This window comes from Trichosurus vulpecula, chromosome 4 (genome assembly GCF_011100635.1).
Source record: "Trichosurus vulpecula isolate mTriVul1 chromosome 4, mTriVul1.pri, whole genome shotgun sequence".
Taxonomy (NCBI): Eukaryota; Metazoa; Chordata; class Mammalia; order Diprotodontia; family Phalangeridae; genus Trichosurus; species Trichosurus vulpecula.
In genome coordinates, this window is record NC_050576.1 from 185,825,186 (window position 1) to 185,837,533 (window position 12,348).

A 12,348-nucleotide genomic window follows, 5' to 3' on the forward strand; every position below is an offset into this window, starting at 1 on the left:
GGGTTACAAAGAAAGGCAAATAACAGTCCCTGTTCTCAAGGAACTCACATTCTTTTTTTTTTTTTTTTTTTTTTGAGGGGGAGAGGCAAGGCAGTTGGGGTTAAGTGACTTGCCCAAGGTCACACAACTAGTGAGTATCAAGTGTGAGGCCATATTGCAACTCAGGTCCTCCTGACTCCAGGGCCAGTGCTCTATTCACTGCCTCACCTAGCTGCCTCAGGAGCTCACATTCTAATCAGGAAGATAATGTATAAATAACTAAATACATACAAGATAATACAGAGTAACTAGATTGCAGTCTGAGAGGGTATTAGTAGCTGGAAAGCCCAGAAAGGCCTCTTGCAGAAAGTGGGATTTGTTTTGAGTCTTGAAGGAAGCTGGAGTGCCATGTTTGAAGAACTGCAAGTAATATCCATTTGTGTTAGTTCCTTTATAGATTAAATTTAGAAGGCAGAGATATCTATGACATCTTATTAGATATTTGATTAAACTTTTTTCCTCATTCACGGTTTTTTTAAAACATGAAAAAAATATCTATCTAAAAACATACTACTATTCAATTGAGAAATAACAGAAACTTTCCCAGTAAATACAGGAATTAAGCATAGTTTCCATTTCCCCTTACTGTTGTTTGACATAGTTTAAGAAATACCAGTAAAGACTAGAAGGATATTAAAGGCATAAATATAAGCAAAGAGGTCATAAAATTACATCATATGGTTTACCTAGAAAACCCTAGAAAATCAGCAAAGAAACTAATTGTAATAGTCATGACAATAAACAGGACACAGAATAAACCCATAAAATTCAGTAGCATTTCTGTGTGGCAATAACAATCCAGAAAGAAATAATGGAAACAATCCCTATTCAAACCAACCACAGAATGCATAAAACATCTGAAAACCATCCTACTATGGCTCACCTAACACCTGTCAAATAATAATTACAAAGCACTTCAAAGAGAAATATTCAGTGTTCTTTGACTAGGATATGCCAATATAATAAAAATAATACTATTTAAAATAATTTATACATTTATTGTTATAAGTCATCATCGAGGAGCCAGAGCTCTAGAATCCTAAGGGAAATTATGAGGGGAAGTAGGAATGGGGGAACTAGCACTTCCAAACCCCATATTAAGTATTCATTAAAAAAAAATAGAAAACTTAGATCAGTGTTAAGAGACTAGGTCAGAAAGAATTAGATATAATTGAACTTAATAATACATATTTGAACATCCATAAGATCATTAATTACTTGGGGAAGAATTTAGCCAATTGACAAGGCCTACTGGAAAAAAAAACTAGGTAGTAGTTGGACAGAGATTAAGTTTAGACCAACAGGATCTTATACCATATACCACAAATAATCTCAAAGTAGATATACTACCTGAATATTAGAGATAACATGAAAAAATTAAAAAGATCCCTTTTATAGTTATGGGTAAGACTTGAATTTTTAGCCAATAAAAGATAAAGACTACTACAAGAAATAAAATGCTTTTTATTATAGGAGTGAATTTGTAAAAAGGAGACATTTTGTCAGATAGGGTTTCTATATTTCCTGTTGCACTAGTTTGCTTCTAGGGCAACTGAGTTTTGCAGTGGATAGAGTACTGGGCTTGGAGTCAGGCAAACACATTTCCTGAGTTCGAATGTGACTTCAGACTCTTAGTAGCATTGTGACTTTAGGCAAGTCATTTTAACCGTTTGCCTCAGTTGCCTCATCTTTAAAATGACCTGGAGAAGAAATGGCAAACCACTCCAGTATCTTTGCCAAGAAAATCCCAAATAGGGTCATGAAGAGTTAGACATGACTGAAAACTATTGAACAGCAAAAACTTGATTCTAATACTGAATAAAGCAAAGATGACTAAGGAGGGATTCATAATATTGGAGGAAAAATCAGACAAATTTTTCAGGGAAAAATGGATTTTTTTCCCAAAATTTTGAGTTTGAAATTCTCTTCCTCTCTCCAGTTCCTTCCCTACCCATTGAAAAAGCAAGCAGTGATACTTATTATATATATGAGGTCATGCAAAACATTTCCATGTTAGCCATGCGCCCCCCCCAAAAAGAAACGCCTCAAGATAAATAAAATGAAAAAAATATGCTTCAATCTGTACGCAGAGTTGATCAGTTCTCTCTCTGGAGGTGGATGGAGGTGGATAGCATTTTTCATCATGAGTCCTTTGGAATCGTGGATCCCTGTATAGATCAGAGTAGCTGAGTTTCACAATTCTTATAATTTAACATTGTTACCATGTTATTCTTACTTTGTCCAATGTTTTCCTGGTTCTGCTCACTTCACTTTGCATCAGTTTGTATAAGTCTTTACAAGTTTTTCTGAAAACATTCCCTTCATTATTTCTTGCAGGACAATAATATTCTGTCATAATCATAACCACATTCCCCAGTTGAAGGGCATTCCAATTCTTCACTCCATTTTCATACACTGGTCCTTTCCCTTTTTCTTTGGTCTCTTTGGGATATAGACCTAGGAATGGTATTGCTTAGTCAAAGGGTATGCACAAGTTTTATAGTGCTTTGGGCATACTTCTGAACTATTCTCAGAGTGGTTGGAACAGTTCGCAACTCTACCAGTAGTGCATTTGTAAAATTAGATAAATTTAAGACATTAAATACCTATCTATGAAAAGATTCTTTGAGACTACATAAAGTATATTTCATGTGTACTTGTTTATGAGTTAAAGACAGACAAGTTCAGGTTTTTACTACCTAACTTATTCATACCCAACTTAAATTCCTTACAAATGATTGCTCTAGTCAGGGCATCCTGGAGAAATTCCACTTTTCTTTTTACTGTTGCCAGGGATTTTACTCTCTATCTCCTTTTGCTTCTTTCTTGCTGCTGTAGATGATACCTACAGTGACCTTTATCCCACTGCAAATAGTCTATAAGTGGACTGGACGAAAAATCCTTCTTTTCCTTGTCTCTACCCATCACTTTAAAACACTGGTTGTTGGCAGGAGGAGATGGGGGGAGGGAATTACATTTTTATCATCCTGCTATTCCCTCTCTTGAAACCCAGCGCAAGTGTCACAAGAGAGAAGGTAAGAAAGAGAATATTTTGCTACTATTGTTCCTCTTACCCCAGACATTTATCTTTATCATCACCTTTAACCTACCCACAGTGTCAGTTTTCAGTAACAGGAGGAAAGGTAAGGAAAAGGAGTATAAATCATGTTCCATGTAAAAGAACAGAGAGTAAGGGAGGGTCATTTCTAACTAGTACTGGTAGCTATTCCCTCTCTCCTGCTGTTTCTCTTTGCCCTACCTCTGCTATGGGTCCTGAGTCCTTTTCCAGCTTTTTACTTCAGAACCCTTGCTTCAGTCCTTTTAGTCCCACCAAATTGAAACTCTGAATTCATTTACTCATAGAAACCTTTTTCTGTATACTGGTTTTGATTTGTACAGTATCACCAGTGTATGCCAAAAGTACATTACAGGCTAAGTAGGCTTTTGTAGGATTGGCCTAGAAAACTAGGACCTATGTATTTTATTGTTTCTTTGGAAAATAAATTTATTTACAAACAACTTAAAAATAAAACTACCTGTTTTTTGGAGGGGAAAGACAGGTGTTCATAGCATAGTATCCTAACCAATTATGAATTCTATTAACTTAATTAGAGATTACTGGGTCTTTAGTCAAAGCAGAAATGAGTCCTATGTAGTTTCACATGACATCTTTATTATTACAATTTTTAGAATATTTGGAATTTCTTGTGACAAGGTATATTGTACTGTTCCCTAAAAAGATCAATTCTTCCTTAAGAAAATAAAGCATAGTTTGAATTTATGACAGCCCTTGATAGGCTCTATTTTATACCACCGTGTCTAATTATTTGACCCAGCATACAGCCAGAAAATTCTAGACTACTCTATTGTCTGCTAGATGATGAAGACTTGGTGTTACCAATGAATTAAGCGAGTGTTCTGATTTTGGCTTACCTTCAACTTAATTCAGTAATTCTTTTCTCATCCTTTTTGAAACAAAGTTCATAAGTAATGATACATGAAAGCTGGAATTCATTGTTTGCATACTGTGAAATTCACTTCGCACAGATTGACAGTGTACCCTTTGAAAAGAAGACTCACTGTATTTATCTAGGGGTGCCTTCTGGAAATGAGCATCACTGTTTAGACGACAGAGTCTTATGTCTTTAGCTACTACCAATGTGTATTTACATTAATTTGCAATGCTGCTCTTATGAGGATGGTATTGATAACTACAAAAAATGAGAAGTCAAGTGATATGTACTTGATCCCATGCATACTCCTTTAGTTATTGGAATTGGCATAGTTTCAAGATGAAGGTGTATTGATCATGAGGGGGATTATTATTCTTCATAAGAAACTTGCAGGGCCTTTTTTGTCTATATCTTTTTTTTTCCTACAGCTAACTAAGGTTCTTTGGCCATAAGGATGGTAAATATAGGGCAGATGGATAGGAGCCACTTTTAAGTGAGCCAGGTATCATATGATTGTACATTAGTATCTTGATTAACTAGATTTTATTTGGTCAGCATCCTCAGCAATATAGAACACAGCTGAGAAGCAAGAAGTAAGATTATAAAGGGGGATGAAGGGGGAGCATTTGAACTTTTCAAATTGAAATCACAAAGTTGGTGCATTGAACACCTGTTAATATTCTGCAACATGAGTTGCTGAAGAACACCTCAGATTATATCAATGAAAGGTCTTTTTTTAAAAATTAAGCTCTTCTCAAGTGCCAAGCACTGTGCTAAGTGCTGGGGTTACAAATACCAAAGGAGTTCTAAGAAGGTCAGAAAACAAGAGAGGTTTTTTTGGTGTGGGAAGTCATAGGAATGATGAATGGAAACCATAAGGGATAATTTTAACACCCTTTCCAGAATCAATAGCAATAATGATTTGAGTACAGCTCCCAAAGCAAGGAGGAGGGGGAGATACCTACACATAGGGGGAGATAGTAAGGAAGTGTGTGAGTTGGGTATTTAGAAGCATGATCTTGTTGTATGGTCTGGAGCTGGGTTGATAAAGTCCTGTCCCTTACTTTAAACATAGTTTGCACAAACTTTTCATTTTCCATTCTTCAGCAGAGTAGAAACAGTGAAAAAGAACGGGAATGTGGTGCTACTAGAATGAGGTATGCTGAAAGAGTAAAAGCAAGGAGTGGGACAGGAAAATTATAAAATAGGCCAAAGAAAAGGAAAATGAAAGGAATACTTAAGGGAAGAAAGAGAGAGGAAAGGGAGTATCTCACATTAGAGTATGCACCAAACATGGAGGAAGGGGGTAGATAAATGATCTACACATTTACATCTTACCTCTCTTGGATCTTAATTAGACATAAGATTGAACACAAACACCTACACACAAAGAGTTTGGTGTAGAAATAGATTCAAAGGGAATCAGGAAGAAACAGGAAGAAGGGAGCTGGGGACTAAAAAGAAGATAGATTCAAGAAGGGCTTAGTCATAAGCAAGACAAGCTTCCAGTTTCAGAGGGTGGATTTTGAAATGGAATAAAAGGAAAGAAAGAAAGTGTGAAGAACCTAGAAGTAAAGGAATAGGATGTTGTTTGCTTTTTTGTTGCTTAGTTTGGCTTTGGTGGTTTAGGGCAATCAGGAAAAAAAAGGTGAACAAAAGAGAATATTTTAAGCTATTCTTTTTTAGCTTATGTACTGTTGCTTCTTTTGGTATTGGGGGGGGAGCAGGGCAATTGGGGTTAAGTGACTTGCCCAAGGTCACACAGCTGGTACAGGTGTCAAGTGTCTGAGGTTGAATTTGAACTCAGGTCCTCCTGTCCTCCTGACCAGTAGGGCTGGTGCTCTACTCACTGCACCACCTTTCTTTTGGTATTTTTACCATTATATATTCCATTACCATTTAACTCCACAGCCTACCTCCTTGGGAATAATTACGCTGGTTTCTCAAAAACTCCCAAAGTAATGAGTCTCGACGTTATGGCTAGCTTATGATAGGGGAAAATGAATCATGCCATTTTTCTTGACCAAAATATGATCTGTAAAAATGGTTTCAAGAAAGTCTGACTAGATCTTTTGAAAACAAACCATATAAAAGCGTAAAGTGGTACATAAAAGCATAAGATCTGGCATTTTTTCTAGTTTTCTGAACTATTTACTGTTTTTATTTGCCTTCTGAAGGTTTAGACACTTCTCTTTTGAGAAACATTAATGTTCATGTTAGGGTTCAGCATTTGTGGAAACTTGAATCATCAATTCTATAGCACAACAAATGGTGATTGATGTTTTTTCATGTTGATAGTTTAGTTAGATTAGTTACTGTTAGCTGTACTAATCTATCTTCCCTTCTCCATTTCTTGGAAAATTAAATGCTTGTTGAACATTATTAATTCAAAAAGTCATGTTCTTGATCCTTATAGTTCTATTAAGAGTAAAAGCATCTTAACAACATAATAGATTTCAGCAGATGTCTTTGGCTAGTCCAAAATAGATTTGCAACTTGAAATATAAAACCAAAATAGCATTTTCATGATTGCCTGAAATTATAGGCATTTCTTCAGGTTCTAAACAGAGTGAAATACCAACTATAGAAAACCTTATGAAATTATTTGCTATTTTTAGAATAAATTTTGCTTTCTGAACTATGACTCCAGCTGATTAATTCTATTAGCCTAGCAAATAAGAGTTTTATCATTTTATATTGAAGCTCAGAAACAAACATGCATTTTAAAAGCATTCCCAGATGAGCATGGATCTTATGGTGGTAAAATATTAAGCTTGGTTATGGACTGGAAAATTAGTGAAAATTCTTTATATCTTTGGGGGGTGGGGCTTAAATTCTTTATACTTTATATTCTGTTTTGTTACAATGAAGAGACCTTTGCATTTTTTCTTACATTGACTTTAGGTAAAGAAAGAAATCTTTTCTCCTTTAGTGTGCTCAGATAAGGAAAGATTCTTCATGGGATTAGAATGAGAAAAAAAGAAGTTTCAGAGGTTTGTTCCTGCTGACTGCATTTTTGTTCTAGCATTCTCCTTTAAGCATCGTGAGCTTCGAAAACTGGAAATTAAGAAGGGAAAGCAATGAGTGTACACTATACAATTGTGACTGCCACTGACAGCTGGAAGATTAAATTTTCACATAATATCTGGGATTCTGCTGTGCCATCATTTAGTATTTGTCATCAGTTGTAGGAGAGCATAAAATTTTAAAAATTTGGTACCATTTAAAAATTGGTGCCATTGTGGAGTCAATATATGAAAGGTACCTGTAAGCATCAGGAAAGACATTTTGTAAGAGATAGTGCTTGAACCTGCTAGACACCTCCACCTGGATGTCCAGTAGGCTTTTTCTAAGTAGATATGACGAAAACAAATCTCACTTGTCTCCCTTTGCATTTTTCCTCCATGTTTGGAATGTTTTCTCTCACCACTGCCACATGGAATTCTCAGCTTCCTTCCTTTATAACACAGGTCATGTGTCTTTCAGGTGTTGTGATTGTGTATTTATTGTTTTCTATGAGTAGACTATAAACTTTTTGAGGGCAGAGACTTTTGTTTTATCTTTAGATCTCTTCCCCTTCCCCACCTACCATCTCTTACCTTGCACATCAAAGATACTCAGTAAATTCTTATTTAATTGAACTAAGTCCACTGGAGTTTGAGATTCTAATAAAATTCCAAGAAATTTTGTTTTGTTCCCACTTAGTTTGTGTTTTAAATTTCCTTAATTATTCTACTTGTGATACAAGAATGATCTGATTTGGTGAAGTGGAACGAATGGAAACTTTAGGGGAAAAGTGATTTGTCATCTTTGTGCTTGCACAGAAGGAGAGTACTGGTGATTGTCATATAGGTAATCTGATTTTAGGAGAGGTTTCAAAAAAATTCAGAGAAATGATAGTGTGAGTCTGCCGTGTAAAGGAAATTCTGATGATATAATCAGATGACTCCAATGAAGAAGAAAAGGGGGCAGCTGTACAGGAGCGCTAATATGCTCCAGTCTAAAAGGGACATGTAATCAAAAAAACAAAAACTAAGTTGGGGTACCTAAATAAAGACAAATAAATATAGCAGTGACATGGACCTAAAAGAAGTGTTCATCAGTTGGGGAATGGCTTACCAAATTATGATATGTGAATGGAATGGAATATTATCGTGCTGTACTAAATGATAAGATGAATACCAAGAAGCATGAAAAAATTTGTATGAATTGAAGTAAAGTGAAGTAATCAGAGCCAAGAAATGAGGGAACACAGTGACCCCAGATGTAAATGGAAAGAACAATAACCGCACAGCAGTTTAAAATGAATGTTGCAAAATTACAAATAGTAAGTATGGCCTTAGAGATACTTTGGTAAGAATGATTCTGTGGAGGGAAAAACAAAGATAACAAAATTTTGTTTAAAAAAAGAAAAAATCAGCATTAAGAATGCTAAACATCCAGAATGAGTTGAAGTTTGCCTCAATTGCTAAGGGCCGCCAAAACCTTTTTTTTTTTGGAGGGGGAAAGGCAGGGCAGTTGGGGAGTTGGGGTTAAGTGACTTGCCCAAGGTCACACAGCTAGTACATGTGTCAAGTGTCTGAGGCAGGATTTGAACTCAAGTCCTCCTGACTCCAGGGCTGGTGCTCTACTCACTGTGCCACCTAGCTGCCCCAAAAAAGACTTAAAGGTACATTTAGGACAAGACAGGATGGGCCCACTGTTCAAATTTCTAAACTGGTTTTGGTACTTACTTCTCAATTAAGAAAAAATGAAATAATGGAAAATGGTGCTAAACTTAGGATAAGAACTAAATTTAATTTTTTACTAGTTGAGTAACCTATGGCAGTTTGCCTTTCTGACTCAGTTTACTTTCCGGTGAAATGAACATATGAGATAAGTACTCAGATGCATCTGTAATTTCATTAATTAAGGAGTTGATTCCAGCAGTATAGATTATAACCCATCAAGGCCTGCCCATTCCATAAAATTCTTATCCATGTCCTTCCAAAAACAAAACACAGGCAGTCCACTTAATGTTCTGATGGCCCTCCTTGCTTTCTCCTGACATTTTGAAGCTACCAGTGGAGGAATCTTACTGTTCACCTGTGGTCCCAAATTTTTGCCATGTGACTAGCCCATTTCTTCCTCCTATCATATAATTCCTTGATAATATCTTTTACTTTTGTTTTTTGGAGGCCGTAACTTTTGGGGTCTGTTTATATCCATCATGTATTTCTCTATTGCCTTCTGTGTACTATGTTTTTAGTTCTTCAGAGGTAGTTGTATCCTGTGTCTCTATGACAATACCAGTAGCAACACCAGCGAAGTGTTAGTATTAAAAACACCAGTAGAAAGTATTAAAAAGATATGCATTTGTTCATGGAAAGCTTTGCCATTACACAATACAGTCTCTTCTTCAACTCCTGTTTTCCTCCTACCTATCTGACCAATCCTCAGTTTCCTGTGTGTATATATGTATATGTATATACATAAAATCTGCTCCAACCCCTCTGCTGACTTCCAATCATGCATCTCCATCTGCCTTTCAGATGTTTCAAAGTGGATGTCCAGTAGGCATCTTGAAGCAAACTTGTTGAAACAGTTCATTATCTTTTCCCCCGGAACGTCCCCCCTCCTACCTTCCTTTTTCACTGTAAAGGGCAACACCATCCTCCTGGTCTCTTTGACTCACAACCTAGAAGCTAACCTTGACTCCTCTTTCTTACTCTTCATATCCAATCCATTACCAAGGCCTGTTGATCTTTCAAATACAACCCCTTCTTTTTTCTGACACTGCTACCATGCAGGCCTTCTCTGCCTCCTACCTGGGACTATTTGCTGTAGCTTGCTGATAGATTGGTCTGCCTTAAGCCTCCCTCCAATTCAGTCTGCCTTAGTCACTGAATGATTTTTCTACTTAATCTCCAGTGGCTCCCTATTGCCTCCAGAATGCAAATACAAAATGATGTTTGGCATTTAGATCCCCCTCCTACCTTTTCAGCCTTCTTACAGCTTATTCTCCAACAAATAATCTTCAAGCCAGTGGCACTGCTGTTCTGACTCCGGGCCCTTTCTCTGATTGTTCCCCATGCTTTGAGTGCTTTCCCTTCTCTACTCTTTAACTATTGACTCCCCTGCTTCCTTTCACTCCCTAATAAAATCCCATCTTTACAGGAAGCCTTTTCCAACTCTTTCTTAATTCTGGTGCCTTCCCTCACTTGGTTATTTCCTATTTATCCTGGTCATAGCTTGCTTTGTATATATTTGGTTATATGTAGTCTCTCCCATTAGATTATAAGTCTCTTGAGGGCAAGGATTGTCTTTTGTCACTGTTTCCACCTGTGCTTGACACTTACTAGGTGCTTAATAAATATTTATTCATTGATTGATCCAACCTCTTCCGCCCAAGGCTGCATAGCTTTCATAGAGCCATAGTTACGCATTTCCTAAGCCCAGTATTCTTGGCACTGTATCTCTCTGCCACGCTATACTAGCTTTATTTCTTTCTCTAATAAGATTGCTAGACTAGTATATTAGGGAAATAAAATAAAAACCTAGGCTTCTGCCAGGAAATTAACAAAGTCTGTTATAATATCATGATAGAAGTGATTTTTTTTTTAAATATGGGCTGGACTTTAAGTATATTAATATGGCTTCCCAAATGGTTGAAAAATTAGTCCCAAAGAATGTTGATAAAGTATTGCCATTATGCTGGGGAGGCTGTAACTCATGATATAATACGGGTCTCAGCCTAAAACACCTTCCAGATAGAGTCAAGATGGTGGAGTAAAGGCAGGGAATAGCTTGAACCCTCCCAAATTCACCTCCAAACAACCTTGAAAAACACTACCAAATTAATTCTGGAGCAGGAGAACAAACAAAAAGTCAGGATGAAGCAATTTTCCACCCTGAGACAACTTAGAAGATGGGTAGGAAAGGTCTGTATTATGGGGGTGAGAGTTGAGTGCAGCCCCCGGCAAGTCAGCAGCACCCCTTGTGGGCAACTGAATCAGCAATGACTTTTGGAGCTCTCAGCTCACAGATGTTAAGGGGTTTGGACAACTGGTCAAAAAGAGATTACAGAGGACCCTTTCTTTGCTGGCACTGGGTTCAGGACTCTTTTGCGTTGCCCACATGTTTTTCTTGTTTGAAATCCCAGGGTAAGAAGGAGCACTAGTACACTAGAGAGCGTGTCCACTGGTCACAGTTCCAGGGTACAAAGAGTGCTTGTGGGCATTTGCAGACCAGAGCACAAGCCGAGAGAACAGTCCACTCCTTAGATCATACCACCTTGGAAGAACTAAAAACTTATGGACCCACCTTCCTTCCCATCCCCAACCCCCCTCCCCCACCCAAACTAGCTCTGAAAACAGCAGAACAAAAAAGGTGAAGCTTGGGGCAGCGTTCTCCACTCCATGAGGAGTGCCCAACTATAGTAAAAAGTGAAAAGACTAGGAAAAATATGAGCAAACAAAAAAAGAACCTGACCAAAACACAAACTCAGGAGTAGACAGTGAAATCAAAGCAACTACATGTAAGGCCTCAAAGAAAATTGTGAACTGATCTCAAGCCCTGGAAGAGCTCAAAAAAGATTTTAAAAATCAAATATGAGGTAAAAGAAAAATTGGGAAAAGAAATGAGTGATGCAAGAAAATTATGAAAAAAGAGGCAACTGCTTGGTAAAGAAGGTAAACAAAAAATACAGAAGAAAATAATAGCTTAAAAAAGAGAATAGGACAAATAGTAAAAGAGGCACAAATCTGTTGAAGAATTCCTCAAAAAGCAGAATTGGCCAAATGGAAAAGGAGATACAAAAATTCACTGAAGAAAATAATTACTTAAAAATTACAGTTGGGCAAGTGGAAGCTAATGAATCTATGAGACTCGAAGAAATAAAATGAAAAGAATGAAAAAAATAGAAGAAAATATGAAATAGCTCATTTGGAAATCAACTGAGCTAGAGAATATATTGAGGAAAGATAATTTGAGAATTATTGGAGTGCATAAAAGCCATGATAAAAAAAGAAAAAGAACCTAGACATCATCTTTCAAAAAAATTATCAAAGGAAAACTGCCTGCAGGTTCTCCACCCTGAGCTAGGATTACAACCAAGAATCATCTATTCAGCAAAACTGAGTATAATCCTTCAGGGGGAGAAAAATGGATATTTAATGAAATAGAGGACTTAGAAGCATTCCTGATGAAAAGACCAGAGCTGAATAGAAAATCTGACTTTTAAATACAAAACTCAAGAGGAGCACAAAAAGCTAAACAGGAAAGAGATTAAATAAGGTTAAACTTTTTGCATCCTTACATGAGAAAATAATACTTGTAACTCCTAAGAACTTTCTCATTATTAGGGCAGTTAGTGGGG

General features: G+C 36.8%; 1 protein-coding gene across 4 annotated transcripts in view; it reads left to right on the forward strand.

Annotated features, from left to right (window-relative positions):
* The window catches only part of FBXL20 (F-box and leucine rich repeat protein 20), a 101,073-nt gene that overhangs the window by 47,300 nt on the left and 41,425 nt on the right, over positions 1–12,348 (forward strand). The window lies entirely within an intron of this gene.